The sequence below is a fragment of the Piliocolobus tephrosceles genome, chromosome 4 (genome assembly GCF_002776525.5).
Source record: "Piliocolobus tephrosceles isolate RC106 chromosome 4, ASM277652v3, whole genome shotgun sequence".
In the NCBI taxonomy this organism is placed as follows: Eukaryota; Metazoa; Chordata; class Mammalia; order Primates; family Cercopithecidae; genus Piliocolobus; species Piliocolobus tephrosceles.
This window is the reverse complement of record NC_045437.1, coordinates 157,168,622-157,192,943: the sequence shown is the minus strand read 5'-3', so window position 1 is coordinate 157,192,943 and position 24,322 is coordinate 157,168,622.

The following is a 24,322-nucleotide window of genomic DNA, read 5'->3' as shown; positions in this document are numbered from 1 at the left end:
ACCTCTTTCCCCTAGCTTCTCACTGTATGCTTTAAATTGGATCAATGAGCAGGGTGACTTAAGCATCTTCAATTGGTCTGTGAGTCTTTCTGTTCATGATCTCCAGACAGCTTGCCTGATAGGGTACGTGGAAGCTACATTGCATAAAGATAATTTCCCACTAGGGCTGGACACATTGCTATCTGGAAACACTGGAGTCTGTTAGAAAAGAAAAAGAGAGAATGGCTGTTGGGTAGGTGCCTGAAGGCACAAGAGTTCACTTAGTCTGGCCTTCTGACTCCAGGTCAGGCACGCTGAGTTCATTTTAGATAAAGGAAAGTATCTGTTTTTCTGATGAATTATGGATTTGGGGCCTGTAGAATTTGTTCTTATCTGTGGAGTCCCGCTTGGAGGGGAGGGGAAGGGCTGGCTCACTTCTCAGGATCCTGCTGGCCCAGGTTATGACTATAGAAGTTCCTCAACAATTGAACACTGGGGTCATTTACACAACAAAGATTTACTGAGCACTTACAGTGTGCCATGGGCATGAAGGTAAAGAAGGCATGAATGCTGCCTGCCAGAGTTCAGAATTCAACAGGCAAGCACACATAAAAAGTGTTAATTATAATAATACACAGACCAACTTACCATCCCTTTAAGAAATCTGCCCTCAGTCAAGCAAAATATGCTAAGAATAAGATAAAAGGGCAAAATACCAGCGTTACAAAGCCCAAATCCTGAGCCACCTGGTACCAGCAGCCCACTCCGGTCTCTCACTGCCAACTTTTCCTTGTTCTCACCAAACTCACCTTGCCTGCCCAGAGTGACATTCCTTTCGTTTTCTGCTGGCCTCCAGAACCCTGTGTCCTGGCCATCCCCTTAGTTCTTGCTCTCCTTGCCTCAGCAATCCTACTGAAGGCATACTGGTGGATACCTGATGGCTCAACCTGGCTCTCACCCTCCCAGTGTGTGCGTTGCCCCAGCAAATACTTCGCCCCCAGCCCAGGCTGTCTTGGTGGGACCCAGGCCATCACAAATCAGGAAGTACACTGGCCTGGTACCCCCTGCCAGGGATCCAGGGGAGAATGAGAGGAGGGAGATCTTCCCTGGAGATGACATTTGGGCTGAGGCTTAAATACTAATTTGGTCTGGTCAGCAGCAGTTTCAAACACAAAAGATGAGCCCACCCAAGACAAAGACACTCTCCAGGAATGAAGCCAGGGCCTTGGGGAGCTACATGAGCTCTTCCAGGCCACCACTGAGAGAATGACAGCAGGTCAACTCACATTACACGAAACTCATCTGCTTTCTCGGCATGCTCCTGAGCTGCACAGAGTTTCATGAGAAAGAAAAGTGTCACCAGCCCTGATGCCTGACAGCACTACATCCTGATGCTTCCCTGCTCAGCAGGCCTCCTAGAGCTGCCTGGAAATCCTGCACTTGTTCCTGGTCACCATCCTGTCCCTTTTCCACGGCAGCAGCCCCAAATATTAACCACTCTTCCTGACTCCAGCCCCCTTCACATTCAGTTGAAGCTTTGACCTTTTTCTTTTTCTTTCCTGAGACAGAATCTCACTCTGTCGCCTAGGCTGGAGGGCAGTGACACGATCTCACCTCACTGCACCCTCTGCCTCCTGGGTTGAAGGAATTTTTCTGCCTCAGCCTCCTGAGTAGCTGGGATTAAAGGCACCTGCCTTCACGCTTACCTCATTTTTAGTAGAGACGCTATTTTGCCATGTTGGCCAGACTGGTCTCGAACCCCTGACCTCAAATGATCCTCCTGCCTCAGCCTCACCAAATTCTAGGATTAGAGGTGTGAGTCACTGCACCTGGCCTTGATCTCTTTTATTACAAAGAAAACCTATTCATTGGGTCAAAAAACATTAAATAAAGACCTACTGTGTGCTGGCACCAGAGGGATAAATCGGGTGTGGTTCTTGCCCTCACAGTACGGTAGGAATTCAGAAAAGTACAGATGGTCATGATACCAGGGCAAGCTGGCTACTGTGTAACTGAAGGCGCTGGGCACTGGCCAGCCTCCGAAGCCCTTCCCCCAGCCCTCACCCAGCCAAGTGCCAGCAGCGCTGCCTGGACAACCTTTCCCTCTGGGCTCCAAGAAGTGCCCAACTCTGTCCCTGGGCATTCCATTTAACAGTCTTGGGTGATTTTTTTTCTTTTTTCCACATCTTAAATATCTCTCTCTCCTCCTTCAGTTACCCTCTTATCTGACCAATACCATCAAGTATCCTCCATCTAAAAAAGTCTGGAGGCCTCCTCCCCTGACAGGCCCTCCTTATGTCTCCTTCCCTTTTCTGTCCTAATCGAAACAGTTACCTACTTTCAACTCACTCATGTAAGATGCTTGTCAGTTATCAGTTGACAGTTGTCTTTTGTCTCCACAACTCCAAGGAAACTGCTTTTGTTGAGGCCACCAATGACCTCTTCATCATGGCTTTTTTCTTTTCTTTTTTTCTTTTTTTTTTGTTTTTTTTGTTTTTTTGAGACAGGGTCTCACTCTGTCACCCAGCCTATAGTTTAGTGGGGCAATCATAGCTCACTGCAGCCTCAGCTTCAATCTCCTGACCTCCTAGGCTCAAGCAATCCTCCTACCTCAGCCTCTTGAGTAGCTGGGACCACAGGTGCATGCCACCACATTCAGCTAATTTTTCAGAGATTTTATAGGCCAGGCACAGTGGCTCACATCTATAATCCTAGCACTTTGGATGGCCAAGATGGGTGATTCCTTGAGCCCAGGAGTTTGAGACCAGCCTGGGCAACACAGCGAGACCTCACCTCTCTAAAAAAAAAAGAAAAGAAAAACAGAAAAATTAGCCAGGCGTGGTGGCACGTACCTGTAGTCCCAGCTACTCGGGAGGCTGAGGTGGGAGGATTGCTTGAACCCAGGAGGCTGAGGTTGCAGTGAGCTAGAATTGTACCACCGCACTCCAGCCTGGGCAACAGAGCAAGACCCTGTCTCAAAAACAAAAACAAAAACAAAAGTCACCTTCTCAGTGAAGCCTTCCCTGCCACCCTATGCTCAACCCTCCCTGCATTTCATAGCCTTTTTCTTTGCTTTACTTTTTCCTCCTTACCACTTGTCACCTTCTTCTTCTTCTTTTTTGTTTCGTTTTTTTTTTTTTTTTAACAGAGTCTTGCTCTGGAGTGCAATGGCACGATCTCGGCTCACTGCAGCCTCCACCTCCCAGGTTCAAGTGATTCTCCTACCTCAGCCTCCTGAGTAGCTGGGATTACAGGCGTGCACCACCATGCCCAGCTAATTTGGGTATTTATAGTAGAGACGGAGTTTCGCCATATTGGCCAAGCTGGTCTCGAACTCCTGACCTCAGGTGATCTGCCCACCTTGACCTCCCAACGTGCTGGGATTACAGGCGTGAGCCACTGTGCCCAGCCACCACTTGTCACCTTCTAATGTACCGTGTATTTCATTTATTTATCTTATTTCTGTCTTCCCTACTATATTATCAGCTCCATGAGGACAGGGATTTTGCTGTTTTGCTCACTAATAAATCCCCAGGGCCTAGAACAGTGCCCAGTACTAGCAGGCCCTTGGTAAACATAAGGTAAATGAATGAAGTTGCTGGGTTTATTTAGAAAACCTCATGCATGGACTTTCCTCCTTGTCAGTACATACAGCTCTTCCTCATGTGTCCCATAGGGGTGGCCATAGCATAGTTTAGCCCTTCCTTAGATCTTGAAATTCTTTCCTCCCTTGGCTTTCCTGCCTCTCCAGAGGCCCATTCCTTCCTCTTCCATTTAACGGCTATTCCTTCGCCTGCCTTTTTGGGACTGGCATTCCTCAGGGTTCTTCCTGTCCCCTCTTGCCCTTGCTACACCTTTCCCATAGATGGGCCACCAACCGAAAGCTCAGGACTCCCCCTGGCTCAAGCCCAGATGTCTCTCTTGAGCTCCAGACCCTCATGGGCAGCTTCCTTTCAGGTGATCCATAAATACCTCTTACCTTAGAAACTTCAACTCATCCAAACTCAGTTTGTACCTTCTCCTTTTATCTTTCCTATCTTGACAAACAGAAACAGTTTTCCTCTTCTCACAAGACAAAAGCTATGCAGTCATCTCTGAATACTCTTTCTCTCATCCATCTGTGAAGGGTCACCAACTCCTGATTGTGCTCTTGGAAACATCTCCTGAGACAGGCTCTCTTCTCTCCCCACCCTTCCCCACACTGCCCTCATCCAGGGCTTTTTCATCTCCTGTGGAATCCAGCAATACTTCCTCATCCGTCTCCCTGACATGGATCTCTCCTTTTCTTTTCTTTTTTTTTTTTTTTTTTTTTGAGACGGAGTCTCACTCTGTGGCCCAGGCTGGAGTGCAGTGGCCGGATCTCAGCTCACTACAAGCTCCGCCTCCCAGGTTTAGGCCATTCTCCTGCCTCAGCCTCCCAAGTAGCTGGGACTACAGGTGCCCGCCACCTCGCCCAGCTAGTTTTTTATATTTTTTAGTAGAGACGGGGTTTCACTGGGTTAGCCAGGATGGTCTCGATCTCCTGACCTCGTGATCCGCCCGTCTCGGCCTCCCAAAGTGCTGAGATTACAGGCTTGAGCCACCGCGCCCGGCCCCGGATCTCTCCTTTTCATCACCCACATTGCCACCAGGAGCTTCCTAGAAGCTGAGTCAGCCACACATTGACTTCTGGCTGACTACACAGAGCTCCTTCAAATCATGAGTATAGCCCTGAACAAGGCAGGTGAGATTCTGCCTTCAAGGCGCTGAGAGTCTGCAGAGAGGCACTGAGCAAGTAGCTGCAATAGTTGGAGACGTAGTGATGTAGAAAGTAGAGAATGTGATGGAAGTACACATAAGGGGGGACTTGATCTAGTAGAGGCTTATAGGAGACCCCTTGAAGAAGGGGCACAGACTGCAGCAGGCATTAACCAGGCACAAAGTCTGTATGGAATGGGAGGTGGGAAAGAAGAACTATTTCAAGATGAAGGAACAGAATTTGAGAAGATCCCAATGTAAGAGAAAAGGAGACCCATTCCAGGAAGTGAGAAGAGCTAAGGGTAGAGGACGAGTGCTGAGAGATAGACCAGGGCCTCCCAGCTCAGGATCATCTCCTGTCTTTCCAAGATGCCATGACAGACATTGCTAGGAAAACTTCTGAAGTATATTCCTGTTTGCAATAGCGCAGAAAAGAAGAGAAGAGATCTGAAGATAAAGGATTACAACAGGTTTCTAGGAGATAGAAAGTGGAAAGGTGACTATTCATGGTTAAAGCAGATTGGATGGAGCTCAGAACCCTCACAGAGGGTCTGTATCCAACCGTTCAGACACCCCTCCCTCTGCACGCAGAGACCACAGATGCCATGGAGACCCAGCAGCAGAAGGGGACTGAACAGAAAGAGGTGAATTGACTGCCCACATATTGAATATTCCCCCTCATATCTCCCCAACCAAGCGTAGATCCGGGTTAATGTTCTTTAATTTATTTATTTGTATTTATTTTGAGACAGAGTCTCTCTCTGTCACCCAGGCTGGAGTGTAGTGGTGCAATCTCAGCTCACTGCAACCACTGCCTCCCAGGCACAAGCAATCTTCCCACCTCAGCCTCCAAAGTGCTAGGATTATAGGTATGAACCACTGCATCCAGACTGGCCTCACAGTTATTTTTAAGAAACCCACACCTAAACATGCCATGGCGAAATTTCAGAACTGCAAGATAAATAGAAGATCCTAAAAGCTTCCTCAAATGGAAATAAACAAAACAAAAAAAAGGAGGCCACATACAAGAAAAACAAAACTCGGAATGGCATTAGACTTCTCATTAGTAACATTGGTTACTTAGAAGAAAATGGAGCAACGGTTTAAAAGTTCCCAGAGAAAACTATTTTCAACACAAGCTGTCAGTTCATAAGGTAGAATAATGAAATGTTTGGACATTTTATTTTATTATCTTTTTTTTTTTTTTTTTGAGACAAGGTCTCGCTCTGTCTTCCAGGTTGAGTATGCAATGGGGTAATCTTGGCTCACTGCAACCTCTGCCTCCTGGGTTCAAGCGATTCTCCCACCTCAGCCTCCCAAGTAGCTGGGACTATAGGCACCTGCCACCACACCCAGCTAATTTTTGTGTTTTTAGTAGAGATGGGGTTTTACCATGTTGACCAGGCTGGTCTCAAACTCCTGACCTGATCCGCCCAGCTCGGCCTCCCAAAGTGCTGGGATTACAGGTGTGAGCCACCGCACCCGGTCTGCTCAGACATTTTAAAAGATATAAAGCTTACCTCATGTTTGAGTGTGGGAGAAAAGAAAAATAAGATCCATGAGGTTAAGTAAAAATCCTTAGTTTTCAATTTGATTTAGAAGTTTTGTAGGAGTTAATGATATATCTTATCTTTAAAGAAATGCATTTCTAGCTCAATCTACTGAAAAGGCCTAGAGAAATGATCGACCCAGTAACAATGAGAAACAAATGAGAGCAATGACTGTTCCAGGTCTACAGTGGAAAATATAAAAAATAGAAGTGGGACATCTTAAAGTTTCAGATATCAAGGAAGAGTTGAGGTAGGAGGCTTGGAGTCAACTAAAAGATGTTTCCACTGGCAAAAGAAGAGATAAATATTGAGAAAAAAATGTAAAACTCACAGGTTACCTTTGGAAGATGCTAGGGACTTATTATTTTTTAAAATGGTAAATAAAGGGAAAGAATCAAGAATTTATCCTACCTTTCCCATAGGGACTTCGGGATAACTAAATAGTAAATAAGGGGAAATGTCTCTCTAACATAGGAATCCTGCAACTAATAAATGAGTGATAATATAACTAGAATATCACCATGTCATAATCCCTAATAAAACAATGAATCTATTAAAGGACCATCAATGGCTGCTCACATCATAAAAAAGAGAGAAGCAGACATGATGTGCCTCCTTTTGGAAGCACACAATACTACCTATGAAGGTATCCCTAAAATAATATAATGTAATCTGATCAATACTCTAGATTTCATTAACTCACAGGAACTATAGGGGGTAAAGGACTATGCCACATGTCACAGCAGGAATGCAATCAGTAAAACCCAGACTCTGGGAAACTTTACAAGACAAAACAAAAAAACCCAATTTCTTTCAACAAATAAACTGCAAGGGAAAAAATAAGATGAAGAAACCATACATTTAAAACAGACTCAAGAGATATATTGAACAACTGCAATTGGCTCCAATTAACACAAGCAAATGTTTATATACATCATGGAAATTTGAGCACTGATCAGTTATTTGATGACATTAAGAAATCACCGAGAATTTTTAGGTATGTTAATGGTATATTAATTATGTTTTTTATAAGAGTCTGTATCTTTCTGGGACATATATTTAAATATTTTCTGGTGATATGATATCTGGGGGAAAAAATAATCTGGGAGAGGTGAGCAGTGGCCAGGAATGTGGATGAAATAAGGTTGGCTGAGAGTTGATAATTATTGGAGTGGTGGATAAATATATAAGGGTTCATTATGGTATTATTTTATCTCCTTTTATAGATGTTTGAAATTCTCTTTTTTTTCTTTTTTTTTTTTGAGACGGAGTCTTGCTCTGTGCCCCAGGCTGGGGTGTAGTGGCTGGATCTCAGCTCACTGCAAGCTCCGCCTCCCGGGTTTTACGCCATTCTCCTGCCTCAGCCTCCCGAGTAGGTGGGACTACAGGCGCCCACCACCTCGCCCGGCTAGTTTTTTGTATTTTTTAGTAGAGACGGGGTTTCACCGGGTTAGCCAGGATGGTTTCAATCTCCTGACCTCGTGATCTGCCCGTCTTGGCCTCCCAAAGTGCTGGGATTACAGGCTTGAGCCACCGTGCCTGGCCCTCTTTTTTTTCTTTTTTTTTTTCAAGATAGGGTCTCACTCTGTTGCTCAGGCTGGAGCACAGTGGCCGATCACAACTCACTTCAGCCTCCATCCCCCAGGCTCAAGCCATCCTTCCATCTCAGCCTCCTGAGTAGCTGGGACCACAGGTACGTGCCACCATGCCCACCTAATTTTTAAATTATCTGTAAAGATGAGGTCTCACTATGTTGCCCAGGCTGGTCTCAAACTCCTGGGCTTGGCCAGGTGCGGTGGCTCACACCTGTAATCCCAGCACTTTGGGAGGCTGAGGCGGGCAGATCACTTGAGGTCGGGAGCTCAAGACCAGCCTGACCAACATGGGGAAACCCCATCTCTACTAAAAATACAAAATTAGTCAGATGTGTTGATGCATGCCTGTAATCCCAGCTACTTGGGAGGCTGATGTGGGAGAATTGCTTGAACGTGGGAGGCAGAGGTTGCAGTGAGCCAAGATCGCGCCATTGCATTCCAGCCTGGGCAACAAGAGCAAAACTCCGTCTAAAAAATAAAAAAAAAACTCCTAGGCTCAAAAGATCCTCCTGCCTTGGCCTCCCAAAGTGCTGGGATGTGCCTGACCTGAAGTTTTCTATAACAAAAAGGTTTTAAAAAAAATATTCCATAAGGACCTTTTCTTAGGAAGTTACTTGATAGCATGCTTTAAAGTTACCAAAGAAAAAGAAAAAGACACATCATTCAGAAACAGTGCATCCAACCCAGGAGAGCAGTTATAGGAAATCCCAGGAGGAGAGTTGAGAGCTGTGCAGCAAGTCAAGAGAGCAGCCAGCCTAGACTGTCTCCAAAGCTCTTGGAGAGAGGTGAGGAGTTGGGGCAGAGCATTCAGTAGAATAAATAGTACAACTGATGGCCTGGCAAGTTTATAGAATGCAAAAAAGAAGAAAGGCAATTAATTGCACACCCAGAAAAACAAAATAGACACGAAAGGCCAAACCCAAACATGAAGCAAACTGAAAAACATCACAGAGGTGGCTGCAGTAAACACCAATTTTCTTTTCTTTCCTTTTCTTTGTGTTTTTTTTTTTTTTAGGTTAGAGTCTTGCTCCGTTGCCCAGGCTGGAGTGCAGTGGTGCGATCTCAGCTCACTGCAACCTCAGTCTCCCGGGTCCAAGTGATTCTCCTGCCTCAGCCTCCCAAGTAGCTGGGACTGCAGGTGTGCACCGCCATACCCTGCTAATTTTTGTATTTTTAGTAGAGAAGGCGTTTCACCGTGGTGGCCAGGCTGGTCTGGAACTCTTGACCTCAAGTGATCTACCTGCCTCAGCCTCCCAAAGTGCTGGGATTACAGGCATGAGCCACCACACCCAGCCAACACCATTTTTCATGGTTATTACAAAGTTGACTTTTTTTCTTTCAGAATCAACTTAGGAAGAACTTACAGAGGATTTTACTATAGCTAAACGAAATGTAAATGTTATCAAACTCCATGATGTATGCCAAGATATAGTCAAGAAACGGTTGGGTCACAGAAGGTGGATGGGAGGGTAGGAGCTCTAAAGTTTCCATCTTACTAAGTGGCAAGTCAAAAGTTCAAGACTGATAAAGACAGACATTGAGGTTTAAGTATATTTTTTGAAATTTGAGAAGAGACCTGAGGAGGAACCAGGAATCCTCTGGAGAGACAAAGCCAAGCATGATGGCTCACGCCTGTAATCCCAACATTTTGAGAAACCAAAAGTGGGAAGGTCACTTGAGGCCAGACAAGAGCAGCCTGGACAACACAGCAAGACAGCAGCTCTAAAAAAATTTAAAAAATTAGCCAGCCGTCATCGTGTGCGCCTCTACCAGCTACTTGGGAGGCCGAGGCAGGGAAGAAGCACTTGAGCCCAGGAGTTTGAAGTTGCAGCGAGCCTTGATTGCACCACTGCACTCCAGCCTGGATGACAGAGGGAGACCCTTCCCAAAAAAAAAAAAACAAAAAACCCTTATTTGTTAGAGTAGGCTGTCCAATGTTGATAAATCAACAAACATCTGTATAAGTACATAAGTATACTATTAGAGGATATGGAGATCATCACCAGGAGTACTAAAACCCAGAACTGGCCAAAAGAAGTCCTATGGGAGGAAGGCTAGGAGTGGGGATCCTAGTGTCAGGACACTACCACTTCCCATTCCAAGCTCCTCTGTGCATGCATTGTTTTGATCAGAAGCTATATCATAGAGGGCTTTGTGAGCCATTGAAAGTAGCTTACGGAGTTTTACACAGACAGCCAAGTGATATGGTTAAGTCTGTTTTCTAAATGGAACGCTCCGGCTGTAAGTAGAAAACAGAGTGTGGAGGCAAGCCAGACTGGGAGCAAGGAGATTGGGTACAATGGGGAGACGGGAGGGAGGACTGCAGCAGATGTCCAGGCTGAGGTGATGATGGTCTGGCATAAGAATGGAGAGAGCAGGAGGGATTCAGGAGGTACTAAAGAGGGGGAAGAAGAATCACAATAGATGCCCAGGTCTCTGCCAGACCCAGATTGGGTGGGTGATGGTGACTTTTTTGAGCTGGAGAACCCTGGGGGAGAGGAAGGAGGGTTAGGGAAGAAGATAACCAGTTCAGCTGGGACATGTTCAGCTTGAGTCATCAAGGATGTGTAAGGCCCTTAATGGTCTGGCACCAACCACCCTCTTCAACCTGTTTCTGCACTCACTCACCCCCCATCCTCATCCCTGGTCTGTTACCCTGTACTTCTCGCTGTTCCACAAACACACTATATGCCTTTGCTTATGCTCCTCTGGCAGGAATGATTTCCTCCCCCATTTCAGCTTGCAGAGCTCCTGGTCTCAGCTTCAAGGTCATATCTTCTCAAAATGCTTTCACACTCTCCCAAGGAAAAGTGCTCATCCTCTGGGTGTCCCAGACAGCTAAAAGATCCCCCATCTATCCTTTTCTTTTTTTTTTTTTTTTTTTTGAGACAGTGTCTTGCTCTGTCACCCAGGCTGGAGTACAGTGGTACGATCTCGGCTCACTGCAACCTCCGCCTCCCAGGTTCAAGTGATTCTCCTGCCTCAGTCTCCCAAGTAGCTGGGATTACGGGTGCATACCACTACGCCCAGCTAAGTGTTGTATTTTTAATAGAGACAAGGTTTCACCATGTTGGCCACGCTGGTCTCGAACTCTTGTCCTCAAGTGATCTACCTGCCTCAGCTTCCTAAAGTGCCAGGATTACAGGAGTGAGCCACTGCACCCCCACCAACTCCACTGTCTCTCCATGAGCACATCTTCCCACAGATCTCTGTTTATATATGTATCTTCTCCACCAGGAAATGGCTTCACAGAAGACAAGAGCTGCCACCTATTATCCTTTATATTTTGAGTTCTGAACTGGAAGTACTAAGGTGTTTCATCTTGTTTGTCAGCTCTATCAGCTTGGTGATAGCTACCTGGAATACCACATGGAAGATGACTCCAGAAAGATGCAGGCCGTGCAGGGTGGTGGTGGGGTGCCAGAAAGTGCATGGGTGGAGGAGGAGGCAGGGACCAGGAGTTTTTCAAAGGAACTAACAAGAAACACCCCTCCCAAGGGCTGTAAAAAGCAACTGCTGGGCTGGGTGTGATAGCTCACGCCTGTAACCCCAGAACTCTGGGAGGCTGAGGTGGGTGGATCACTTGAGGTCAGGAGTTCGAGACCAGCCTGACCAATATGGTGAAACCCCATCTCTACTAAAAACACAAAAAGTTAGCCGGGCGTGGTGGCAGGCACCTATAGTCCCAGCAACTCAAGAGGCTGAGCCGGGAGAATCGCTTAAACCCGGGAGGCGGAGGCTGCAGTGAACCCAGATCATGCCATTGCACTCCAGCCTGGGCAACAAAAGTTAAACTCTGTCTCAAAAAAAAAAAAAAAGATGACTGCTGGCCTGTCTTATCACATAAAATACCATGTAGAATGAGGAGCCTTCCCTGGAGTCTGAATACCTTTATGCTACAGGGAAGTTTTGCTCCTAAAATGTGATCCACACATCAAGACTCTCCAAATTGCAGCCAAAGTCATAGCTTTAGTTGAGACATGCCCGGGCCAGATCTCCTCACAGCCTCGGGTCATCTGAGTTCAAAGGCCTGAGGAATGCCACTCATATTTCAGGATAGAATCTTCCATTCCAGCAAGATTTGAGTAAACCCACCATTTCCTTCTAACCTTCGGTATTTGTTTTCTGTAGCTGCCATAACAAAATACTGCAAACTGGATAACTTAATACAACAGAAAATTATTCTCTCACAGTTCTAGGGCCAGGAGGTCAAGGTATCAGCGGGTCTCGGTCCCTCAGAAGGCTCTAGGGGAGAATCCTTCCTCAATTCTTCCGGCTTTAGGTGGCTGCAGATGTTCCTGGGCTTTCTTGGCAGCATTGCTCCCCTCTCTGCCTCCATCTTCATTTGGCCTTCTCCATTTCTCCCACTGTGTCTTCTCTTTTTCTTTTTGTTTTTTTGTTTTTTTATTTTTGGTTTTGTTTTGAGACAGGGTCTCATTCTGTCACCCAGACTGGAGTGCAGTGGTACAATCTCAGCTCATGGCAACCTCCACCTCCCAGGCTCAAGCAATTCTCCTGCCTTAGCCTCCTGAGTAGCTGAGATTACAGGTGTGCACCACTACCACCTGGCTAATTATTGTATTTTTAGTAGAGATGGGGTTCCACCATGTGGGCCAGACTGGTCTCCAACTCCTGACCTCAAATAGTCTGCCTGCCTCAGTCTCCCAAAGTACTAGGATTACAAGTGTGAGCCACCGTGCCTGGCCCTCCTTTTCTGTCTCTTATAAGACACTTGTCATTGGATTTAGGGCCCGCCTGGATATCTAGAATGTTCTTATCTCGAGATCCTTAATTTAATTACATCTACAAAGATCCTTTCTCCAAATAAGGTCACATTAACAGGTTCTAAGACATAGACATATCTTTAGGGGGCTACAATCTAACTCACTACATCTTCTGAATGGAAAATAACAAATAGGACCTAAGATGGGTTAACTTTGAGACATAAACAGTTTCTCTTAATGGAAACAAACAATGGTCTTTACAAATTTAGACTGAATAGTGAAAAACTACCACGAAAAAGCAGCAGCAAAAAAGCCCCATCCTAATGAACAACATTAATGTGATTGTTTTTGTCCTCGCTGTCACAGCCACACAGAAGGCTCTGTGCAGACTGTGGTCTTATTGTCTCTCCCCTGGAAAGTTCCTAAGCCCCAGCATGTTGAGCTTTTAGGACACTAGAACATTGTGACATTTTGCCAAAATTTTCCAGTTAAAAAATAGAGGATTATTTTGCCCAGGAAATTCTATCATCGTCGCTAATGAAGACAAAGATTGGAGAAGGAAGAAGAGAGGAAGAAACACAGTGCCATGCATAAATAACCAAGCCTCAGCCTCTAGCCTCTTACCACTAAGAAACAAACGCTCAAGAGTTTCTGTTTTAGAGACAGAAACTCATTCTGGGGGAAGCAGAGGCTTTCCTCCTGCTGAGTGCCCCCAGCGTAATCTGTGTTTTGCTGTTGTTGCTGTTCCTTGCTCTTGCTCTAGTCATTTTTATCTGGAACTGAAGTCCTGTAGCTGCCATAATAAATTCCTGCAAACCGAGTGGCTTAAAACAACAGCAACTTACTCTGTTACAGTTATGGAGACCAGAGGTCCCCAATCAAGGTGTCAGCAGGGTCCCACTCCCTCTGAGTGCTCTAGGGGAGAATCCTTCCCTGCCTAAAGGTTAGTAGTGGACGTGTTTGTGCTGCTAACTGTGCTATGCTCACTTCCATTCACCAACATCCGGGAAGGTAACAGGTAACCGGGAGTTTACATTCTGAAAAGTTCCAGAAAAACATCCATCTCCACGGCCCCACTTCTAGCTCCTGAAATCATGGGACTCAAACCACTTCAACCTACTGTAACATATCCAAGGTGTTCGCTGACTGTCACCCTAGGATGAGAGTCAGGTATGTAGATAGTAACCTTTGGTTCCATTTTGAAAAGGAAAAATCCAAGTGATGAGAATGGTGTTGGTGGCATAATGGTTATAGTGGTGTGCCTAGCTGCCCTCTGATATGATGAGAATATCTGCCATGTGATGAATTGTTACTGTTTTATCATTATCAATAGCTATAAAACATAAGGTATATAGACAGTAACCTGGGACCCCATTCTGAAAAAAAAAAAAAAAAAAAAAAAAACTCAAAGTGACCACAGTCACTACTACATGACAAATTGTTGCCATTTAATCATTATAAATATTTATCAAATATTTAGAGCTATACCCCAACTGATGAGAACACAGAATCTTACTCCTTGGAACTTGGGCCACCTGGGGAATAGGTAGCTGAAAAGAGACCTGTATTCATTCCTGTTTTCATTTAGCATTGCCAATATTTCATTGACGCTTAGTTAGGTAAGTAAAATCAGTACTATCAATGACTTCTTCCCCAGACCACACACCCTCAAAGGTAGAGTTCACCTTCCTGTTTCTTGCTCATTGTTCAGTGTCACAAATTATTCCTCCGAAGGCTGTAAATAAAACTCTCCAATATTTACATAGCTGATGGTCTCAAAGTGGCAAGCAAGCAGATCTTCTGAGAATCTCTAGACCTTCTGGCTGCCTACCCATCCTGCTGCCCACCTCATGTCCTGCTGCCTCCACCATACAGACCTAGCTTGACTCCTCCCTGAAACACCTCCCCTCTAGAAAGGAGATTCTCAATCAACACCTGACATTCAGTCTTTTGCTACAGCTTACTTCAAATTATTTTAAGCTCTCTGTGAATTAGCTCTTAGAATCATTGAACAGGAAACCTGATAAGCTGATGTTTAATGATTTTTTCCTACCTTTAACCAAGTTGCTAAATAGAGGGCAAATTAAACATGATATACTCAGCCTGGTGCGGTGACACATGCCTGTAGTGCCAGCTGCTTGAGAGGTTGAGGCCAGAGGATCACTTGATTCCAGGAGTTCCAAACCCAGCCTGGGCAACATAGTAAGATTCCATCTCTAAAAACAAGCAAACATGGTACACTAGTACAACAAGAGTTGAGGGGATAATTGCGTTATTTCTACCTGTCATCTCTAAAGCCAGGACAAGGTTGTTTCAGTGAGGAACGTTGTTGGTGGATTTCACATTCCCAGACATTTGGTGCTGTAATCTCCAAGCCCATCTGCATGGGTAATATGGTTTGGCTGTGTCCCCACCCAAATCTCTTCTTAAATGTTAGCTCCCAAAATTCCCACATGCCATGGGAGGGACCCCGTGGGAGGTAATTCAATCATGGGGATGGGTCTTTCCTGTGCTGTTTTCATGATTGTGAATTAGTTTCACAAGATCTGATAGTTTTATAAAGGGGTGTTTCCTTGCACAAGTTTCCTCTTGCCTGTCTCCAGGTGAGACATGCCTTTTACCTTCCACCATGATTGTGAGGCCTCCCTAACCACGTGGAACTGTAAGTCCACTAAACCTCTTTTTCTTTATAAATTATCCAGTCTTGGGCATGTGTTTATCAGCAGAGTGACAACAGACTAATACAATGGGAAACTGCATGGAATAGAAGTCTGACCTCTGAGTTGCTGATTCATCCACCTTGACCAAGCAGGGACTCCATTTCATAACTAAAGAAATGGTTAGAACAGCACTTTGATTTCTGTGGGATCGGTGGTGATATCCCTTTGATCATTTTTTACTACATCTATTTGATTCTTCTGTCTTTTCTTCTTTATTAGTCTTGCTAGCAATCTATCAATTTTGTTGATTTTTTCAAAAAACCAGCTCCTGGATTCATTGATTTTTTTGAAGGGTTTTTCATGTCTCTATCTTCTTCAGTTCTGCTCTGATCTTAGTTATTTCTTGCCTTCTGCTAGCTTTTGAATTTGTTTGCTCTTGCTTCTCTAGTTCTTCTAATTGTGATGTTAGGGTGTCGATTTTAGATCTTTCCTGCTTTCTCTTGTGGGCATTTAGTGCTATAAATTTCCCTATACACACTGCTTTAAATATGTCCCAGAGATTCTGGTACATTGTGTCTTTGTTCTCATTGGTTTCAAAGAACCTCTTTATTTCTGCCTTCATTTCGTTATTTATCCAGTAGTCATTCGGGAGAAGGTTGTTCAGTTTCCATGTAGTTGTGTGGTTTTGAGTGAGTTTCTTAATCCTGAGTTCTAATTTGATTGCACTGTGGTCTGAGAGACAGTTTGTTATGATTTCTGTTCTTTTACACTTGCTGAGGACCAGAGGTACAAACAGGAGCTGGTACCATTCCTTCTGAAACTATTCCAATCAATAGAAAAATAAGGAATCCTCCCTAACTCATTTTATGAGGCCCAGTATCATCCTGATACCAAAGCCTGGTACAGACACAACAAAAAAAGAGAATTTTAGAACAATATCCCTGATGAATATCAATGTGAAAATCCTCAATAAAATACTGGCAAACAAAATCCAGGAGCACATTAAAAAGCTTATCTACCACGGTCAAGTCGACTTCATCCGTGGGATGCAAGGCTGGTTCAACATACGCAAATCAATAAACATAATCTATCACATAAACAGAACCAACGACAAAACCACATGATTATTTCAACAGATGCAGAAAAGGCCTTCAACAAATTCAACAGCCCTTCATGCTAAAAACTCTCAATAAACTAGATATTGATGGAACGTATCTCAAAATAATAAGAGCTATTTATGAAAAACCCACAGGCAATATCATACTGAATGGGCAAAAACTGGAAGCATTCCCTTTGAAAACTGGCAAAAGACAGGGATGCCCTCTCTAGCCACTCCAATTCAACAAAGTGTTGGAAGTTCTGGCCAGGGCAATCAGGCAAGAGAAAGAAATAAAGGGTATTCAATTATGAAAAGAGGAAGTCAAATTGTCCCTGTTTGCAGATGACATGATTGTGTATTTAGAAAATGCCATCACCTCAGCCCAAAATCTCCCTAAGCTGATAAGCAACTTCAGCAAAGTCTCAGAATACAAAATCAATATGCAAAAATCACCAGCATTCCTATACACCAGTAATAGACAAACAGAGAGCCAAATCATGAGTGAACTCCCATTCACAATTGTTACAAAGAGAATAAAATACCTAGGAATCCAACTTACAAGGGATGTAAGGACCTCTTCAAGGAGAACTACAAACCACTGCTCAACGAAATAAAGGAGGACACAAACAAATGGAAGAACATTCCATGTTCATGGATAGGAAGAATCAATATCGTGAAAATGGCCATACTGCCCAAGGTAATTTATAGATTCAATGCCGGATGGCATTGAATCTATAAATCCCCATCAAGCTACCAATGACTTTCTTCACAGAATTGGAAAAAAACGACTTTAAAGTTCATATGGAACCAAAAAAGAGCCCACATTGCCAAGACAATCCTAAGCAAAAAGAACAAAGCTGGAGGCATCATGCTACCTGACTTCAAACTATACTGCAAGGCTACAGTAACCAAAACAGCATGGTACTGGTACCAAAACAGACATATAGACCAATGAAACAGAACAGAGGCCTCAGAAGTAACACCACACATCTACAACCATCTGATCTTTGATAAACCTGACAAAAACAAGAAATGGGGAAAGGATTCCCTATTTAATAAATGATGCTGGAAAAACTGGCTAGCCATATCTAGAAAGCTGAAACTGGATCCATTCCTTACACCTTACACAAAAATTAATTCAAGATGGATTAAAGACTTAAATGTTAGACCTAAAACCATAAAAACCCTAGAAGAAAACCTAGGCAATACCATTCAGGTCATAGGCATGGGCAAGGACTTTGTGACTAAAACACCGAAAGCAATGGCAACAAAAACCAAAATAGACAAATGGGATCTAATTTAACAAAAGACCTTCTGCACAGCAAAAGAAACTACCATCAGAATGAACAGGCAACCTACAGAATGGGGAAAATTTTTGCAATCTACTCATCTGACAAAGGGCTAATATCCAGAATCTACAAAGAACTTAAACAAATTTATAAAAAACAAACAAACAACCCCATCAAAAAGTGAGCAAAGGATATGAACAGACACTTCTCAAAAGAAGACATTTATGCACCCAACAGACACATGAAAAAATGCTCATCATCACTGGTCATCAGAGAAATGCAAATCAAAACCACAATGAGATACCAACTCACGTCAGATAGAATAGCAATCATTAAAAAGTCAGGAAACAACAGATGCTGGAGAGGATGTGGAGAAACAGGAACACTTTTACACTGTTGGTGGGACTGTAAACTAGTTCAACCATTGTGGAAGACAGTGTGGCAATTCCTCAAGGATCTAGAGCTAGAAATACCATTTGACCCAGCAATCCCATTAATGAGTATATACCCAAAGGATTATAAATCATGGTACTATAAAGACACATGCACATGTATGTTTATTGTGGCACCATTCACAATAGCAAAGACTAGGAACCAACTCAAATGTCCATCAATGATAGACTGAATTAAGAAAATGTGGCACATATACACCATGGAATACTATGCAGCCATAAAAAAGGATGAGTTCATGTCCTTGGCAGGAACATGGATGAAGCTGGAAACCATCATTCTGAGCAAACTATCACAAGGACAGAAAACCAAACACTGCATGTCCTCACTCACAGGTGGGAACTGAACAATGAGAACACTTAGACACAGGGAACATCACATACCAGGGTCTGTCGGAGGGTGGGGGCCAGGAGGAGGGATAGCATTAGATTAGTAGAAATACCTAATGTAAATGATGAGTTAATGGGTGCAGCACACCAACATGACACATGTAACAAACCTGCACGTTGTGCACATGTACCCTAGAACTTAAAGTATAAAAACAAAAACAAAAGAAACAGCACTTTGAGCCAGGCACATTGACAGGTGCCTATCATCTCAGCAACTCAGAAGGCTGAGGCAGGAGGACCACTTCAGCCCAGCAGTTCCAGACAAGCCCAGGCAACATAGCAAGACTCTGTCTCAAACAATAACAACAACAACAATAAAAGACCAACATTTTCCAGGCCTCTCAGATTAGGCCCTTCCTCATTCAGACACTGTCCCACATGAAAGAAAAGCTGACCCCAGGGAACACGTATTCTATTTTATGGGATGAAGTGTTGCCCATTAAAAGAAAAAAAAAGAAAAAGAAAAACTGACCCCCCCAAATGTCCCAGGGGTAGGGGGGCGGGTAGACTCGTTTAAATAAAAACTCAGGCCAGGCACAGTGGCTTGTGCCTATAACCCGAGCACTTTGGGAGGCCGAGGCAGACGGATCATGAGGTCAGGAGTTCAAGACCATACTGGCCAACATGGTGAAATCCCATCTCTACTAAAATACAAAAAATTAGCCCAGCATGGTGGTACGTGCCTGTAGTCCTAACTACTTGGAGGCTGAGGCAGGAGAATCGCTCGAACCCAGGAGGCAGAGGTTGCAGTGAGCCTAGATTGTGCCACTGCATTCCACCCTGGGAACAGAGCAAGACTCCGTCTCAAAAAAACCACAAACAAACAAAAAACACATCATACCTGAGAATGCAAGGGACTGAACGGGTGACTAAAGACGGGTAGCAAAGGGCACCAACTGCTGGAGATTCATGAAGCCAGGACACAGCTTTCCAAGTCTCTGTGGACCAGGCCTGTGGCTCCCTACTTAGCAACCAAGCAATAGTCTGAGCAATCAGAGAAGCAGCAGCCTGAAAAATGAACCGCAGAGCCAAAAACTCAGTCTACGGTAGAAACATGTGAGCTGACACTTTTACTCAGATTTAGAAATAAAGTTATTTTGACCTTAGAAAGAAGTGGGCTTAACGAGCTGCAGGAATGAGAGAGGCCACTCTTGCTTCCCCTAGACTGGAAGCAAGAACAAAGCACGATTTGTTCAGGAAGTTGTGACCGCAAAAGCTTGATATCTGGGCAAAGTCCCTTTACAGCCACTGCTGGGCAGCCCATCCCCCTCAAGTCCCTGGAGCTCCTGCCTCCTAGGGCCGGAGGAACTCTTCTTTACAGATGATGATGTATTGCTGAGACACCAGGGGGCAGAGGTGGCAGGCTGCGACGGATAAACCAATGGAAGGAGCCGATCTGCACTGCCATGGTAGGGGAGAAGACATTCACAAACATTAAGCATCGGCTACAGCTCTTGGTGGAGCCTAGGCATGGGGTTCAGAGGGTAGTGTGGATTAGAATAAGGAATAGAATAGACTAGAATAGAATAGAAGGCCAGGCGTGATGGCCCATGCCTGTAATCCCAGCACTTTGGGAGGCCAAGGTGGACAGATCACCTGAGGCCAGGAGTTCGAGACCAGCCTGAACAACATGGTGGAAACCCTGTGTCTACTAAAAATACAAAAATACAGTCGGCAGGCACCTGTAATCCCAGCTACTCGGGAGGCTGAGGCAGGAGAATAGCTTGAACCAAGGAGGCAGAGGTTGCAGTGAGCCAAGATCGTGCCATCACACTCCAGCCTGGGGGACAAGAGCGAGACTTTGTCTCAAAAGTAATAATAATAATATAAATGTAATTATATATTTAATATAAATATAATGTAACATAGTATGAGATTATGAAATTATTTTATTTTATATTTAAATATTGTAGCTTTAAGAATTACAGAGGGCCTCTACCCTGATCTGCTTCATATTTAAGATACCAAGATAAGAACAAATAGCCTTCCTATTTCGTTCTCCATGTTCAAGACACATTATGGAATTTTACCTTTGCTATAAATATACATTTTAGATTTGATTTTCCTAATGTTGTGGGCAAACTCCTGGGTCACTGGAAGAATTGATTTTCTGGCCTCACTGGCAACAGGACATCAAAACCGAAAAACAGCCTGGGGAACTGGATGTCATTGGCATCCTCACTGTAATGTTTGCTCAACCTATAAACTTATCACTTAAAATATTAAAGCAGAGTATGTTCGGAAGCACAAGCATAAATAAAAGTTTAAGTGAGGTATTTGTGAGGAACTTTTCCCTACTTTATTTATTAAACATTCAGAATATCAATTTTAAATAATCAGTGACCTAAATTTGCACAGTAAATGAGCATAGGCAGGTAGCCTGGGATTCCAGTTTGAGCTCAGCCAATTAACTATGACCTTGGCCAAATTTCTTTATGTAACTCAAAGCCTGAAGCCTGTTAAGCACTGTCAATAAACTGCTTGTACTAGCAATTCCTGTTCAATCAGTATTTGATCCTTGTCTATTCTTAGCAATCATGAAACCGCCATTGCAAAATTATAACTGAGACAGTGAAAGACATCTGACCTTACTAACTCCATCTTGCTTCCAACCTCCAAGTTGTCCTTGTTCATTCCTGAGCATAGGCCAAACTAACTTTGGGAGAAACTTAGTTTATAATTTATAGTTTGAAACAAAGACGGTAGCAGCCCTTTCTCAAAATGAACTAGACTGCCTTTGTAGGACTAACAAATTAGCCAAAAGATTAGAAATTATGGTTGAGAAGTCATGCAGCTGGAGGCTGCAAGATTCTAAACCGCCCCAAATTGCCCCTGGGGATAACGTCACTATTGTGAAGCCTAAGATCAGTTCTTGACATATTTTGCAGACCCTGAACTTGATGGATCAGCTGGCACCACCCAGACTGGTAAACTGGTTCATCTGGTCTTGTAGCCCCTACCCAGGAACTGACTCAGTGCAAGAGGACAGGTTCAACTCCCTGTGATTTCATCTCTGACCTGACCAACCAGAACTCCCAATTCACTGGCCCCCTACCCACCAAATTATCCTTAAAAACTCCAGTCCCTAAATTCTCAGGGGGACTGATTTGAGTAATAAAAAAACTCTGGTCTTCTTGCATAACTCTAGCTCTGTGTGAATTACTCTTTCTCCATTGCAATTCCCCTGTCTTGATAAATCGGCTCTGTCTAGGCAGTGGGCAAGGTAAATCCGTTGGGGGGTTACAATCATAGTTAAAATTAGTTCGAACCACATAAATCAATAGTGATCTTTAACAGAGGAGTGCTCTCCCTCATCTCTCTTCTTGGAGACAGGAGATGGTAACAAAAGTCCAAGTTGAGGCTTCACCACCTATGAGATCATGGAAACGACTTTTCAAGGAACACAACAATTGGCCCAGAAAAAGCTAGGAAAATAAAATATAAAAAATAGCTATTGAAATGAAAATTACAACAAAGGGAATATAACTTTAAAAGTGAAAACAAGGCAATATAATGCAAGTTCTGTTTTTGAAGTATCTTTGGCACCCATCCACTGTCCGAGCTTGGTAAGCCCTACCGTCTTCCACAGGACCCTGCCACTACCTCTCCAGGGTCCCCTCTTCTGCCCATTCACCACAAGAGCCTTGACTACAGCAACGTGGGTTATTAGCAACATGCAGGCTAATCCCATGCGCACCAAATGGTGTAGATGATTGTGTACATATCTATGGATGTACAGAGAAAAATTCCTCACAGCATAAACTAAAAAATATCAAGTGGTTCTCTAACATATAATATATTCTTTGTATATTTTAGAAACTATTGAGAATTGGAAAAAACATTATTATTAATTTTATAATCAGAAAATAAAGCCACTTTTTAAAAAGAAGAAAGCAAGCTCTCAATGACATTCTACTGCAAACAGGGTAAAGTCCAAACTACAATTTAAGGCCCTTCACCCATCACCCCAGATTACTTTTCCAACATTGTATTTTTCTATATCCCTGGCACACACCCTCAACTTCAAACACATTGGACACTCTTTACCCAGAATTCAGCCTTCACAGTCCCACTTTCTTTTTTGTTGCCCAGTCTAGAGTGCAGTGGCACTATCTTGGCTCACTGCAAGCTCCGCCTCCTGGGTTCACACCATTCTCCTGCCTCAGCCTCCCAAGTAGCTAGGCCTACAGGCGCCCGCCACCACACCTGGCTAATTTTTTTGTATTTTTAGTAGAGACGGGGTTTCACCGTGTTAGCCAGGATAGTCTCAATCTCCTGACCTCATGATCCAACCACTTCGGCCTCCCAAAGTGCTGGGATTACTGGCATGAGCCACCGCGCCCGGCCCACAATCTCACTTTCAAGCTTTCACCTATCCTGTTCCCATAGCCTGCCTCTTGGAGATGCCCCAGGCCTCCCTCTTCCCCATCCTTCCCCACCCCTTCACCCCCAGCCCCCCACTTGCTCTGGTAAGTACCTGGAGCATTCATTTCATTTGGCTATGTCACATAATTAGTTGTATTTAATGTTTTTCTCTTCTCCACTAAGCAGTAAGCGCTTCAAAGGGAGGTTGTGTCTTCTTCCCAGAGTATCTGGCTTATAGCCTTGCACCCAAAGATATCCAATAGATATTTGCTGAAATAAATTATTGAGGAATGCAGAGCATGATACACCTGAGGCAGAAGGCTTTACAGGGGTGGGACATTATGCTAAGTCTTTTGTGTTAATTTTCTCACTTAATCCTCTCAACCATCTGAGCAGGTAAGTACTATTTTCATCCTTCCTTTACAGACAAGAAAGCTGAGGCACAGAGAAGTCAAAGCATTTGCCCAAGGTAGAGCCAGAATTCAAGTGTGGAATGTTGACTCCAGAGTCTTGTTTTGTGGGTTTAAAGAATGGGTAAGGTAGGCCAGGCACAGTGGCTCACGCCTGTAATCCCAGCATCTTGGGAGGCCAAGGTGAGCAGATCACATGAGGTCAGGAGTTCGATACCAGCCTGGTCAACATGGCAAAACTCCATCTCTACTAAAAATAAAAAATTAGCCGGGCGTGGTGGCACATGCCTGTAATCCCAGTTACTTGGGAGGCTGAGGCAGGAGAATCGCTTGAACCTGGGAGGCGGAGGTTGCAGTGAGCCGAGATTGCACCATTGCACTCCAGTGTGGGCAACAAAAGTGAAACTCCATCTCAAAAGAGAAAAAAGAAAAAGAGTGGGGGGGCAAGGCTAGATGGAGTGGCTCACACCTGTAATCTTCGGAGGCTGAGGTGGAAGGCTCACTTGAGGCCAGGAGTTTGAGACAAACTTGGGCAAAATAAAAATTAAAAATTAGCCGGGTGTGATGGTGTTGGGTGTGAAGGTGTGTGCCCTACTAATTCTACTCCTAGGAGGCTATCCTAAGGAATTACCCAGAAAGGTGCACAAAGTCTTGTATATCAACAGCATCATTTATAAGAATTAAAAACTAGAAACAATATGAACAATGAAGAATAAGAAAACAAAGTATAATACTACATTTATTTGATGCTATCATTAAAAGTTGTATGTTTTTGAAGACTAGCTATTGTCATTGGGAGGAATGCTCACAATATAAAGTGAAGGGGACATGTTTAAATTGTTTGCATCTTGGGGACAGGGCTGAACTCAGAAATTGACCCTGGGGACTGGATTGGGGAAAGGGGATCCTTTACATTTTAGTCTTCTCTTTTCCTTTTCAGTAATACTAATAGTAGTGACTATATTACTGCTAATAATTCGAATTATTACTGTAAGCCAAGCATTATGCTAAGTCTTTTGTGTTAATTTTCTCACTTAATCCTCTCAACCATCTGAGCAGGTAAGTACTATTTTCA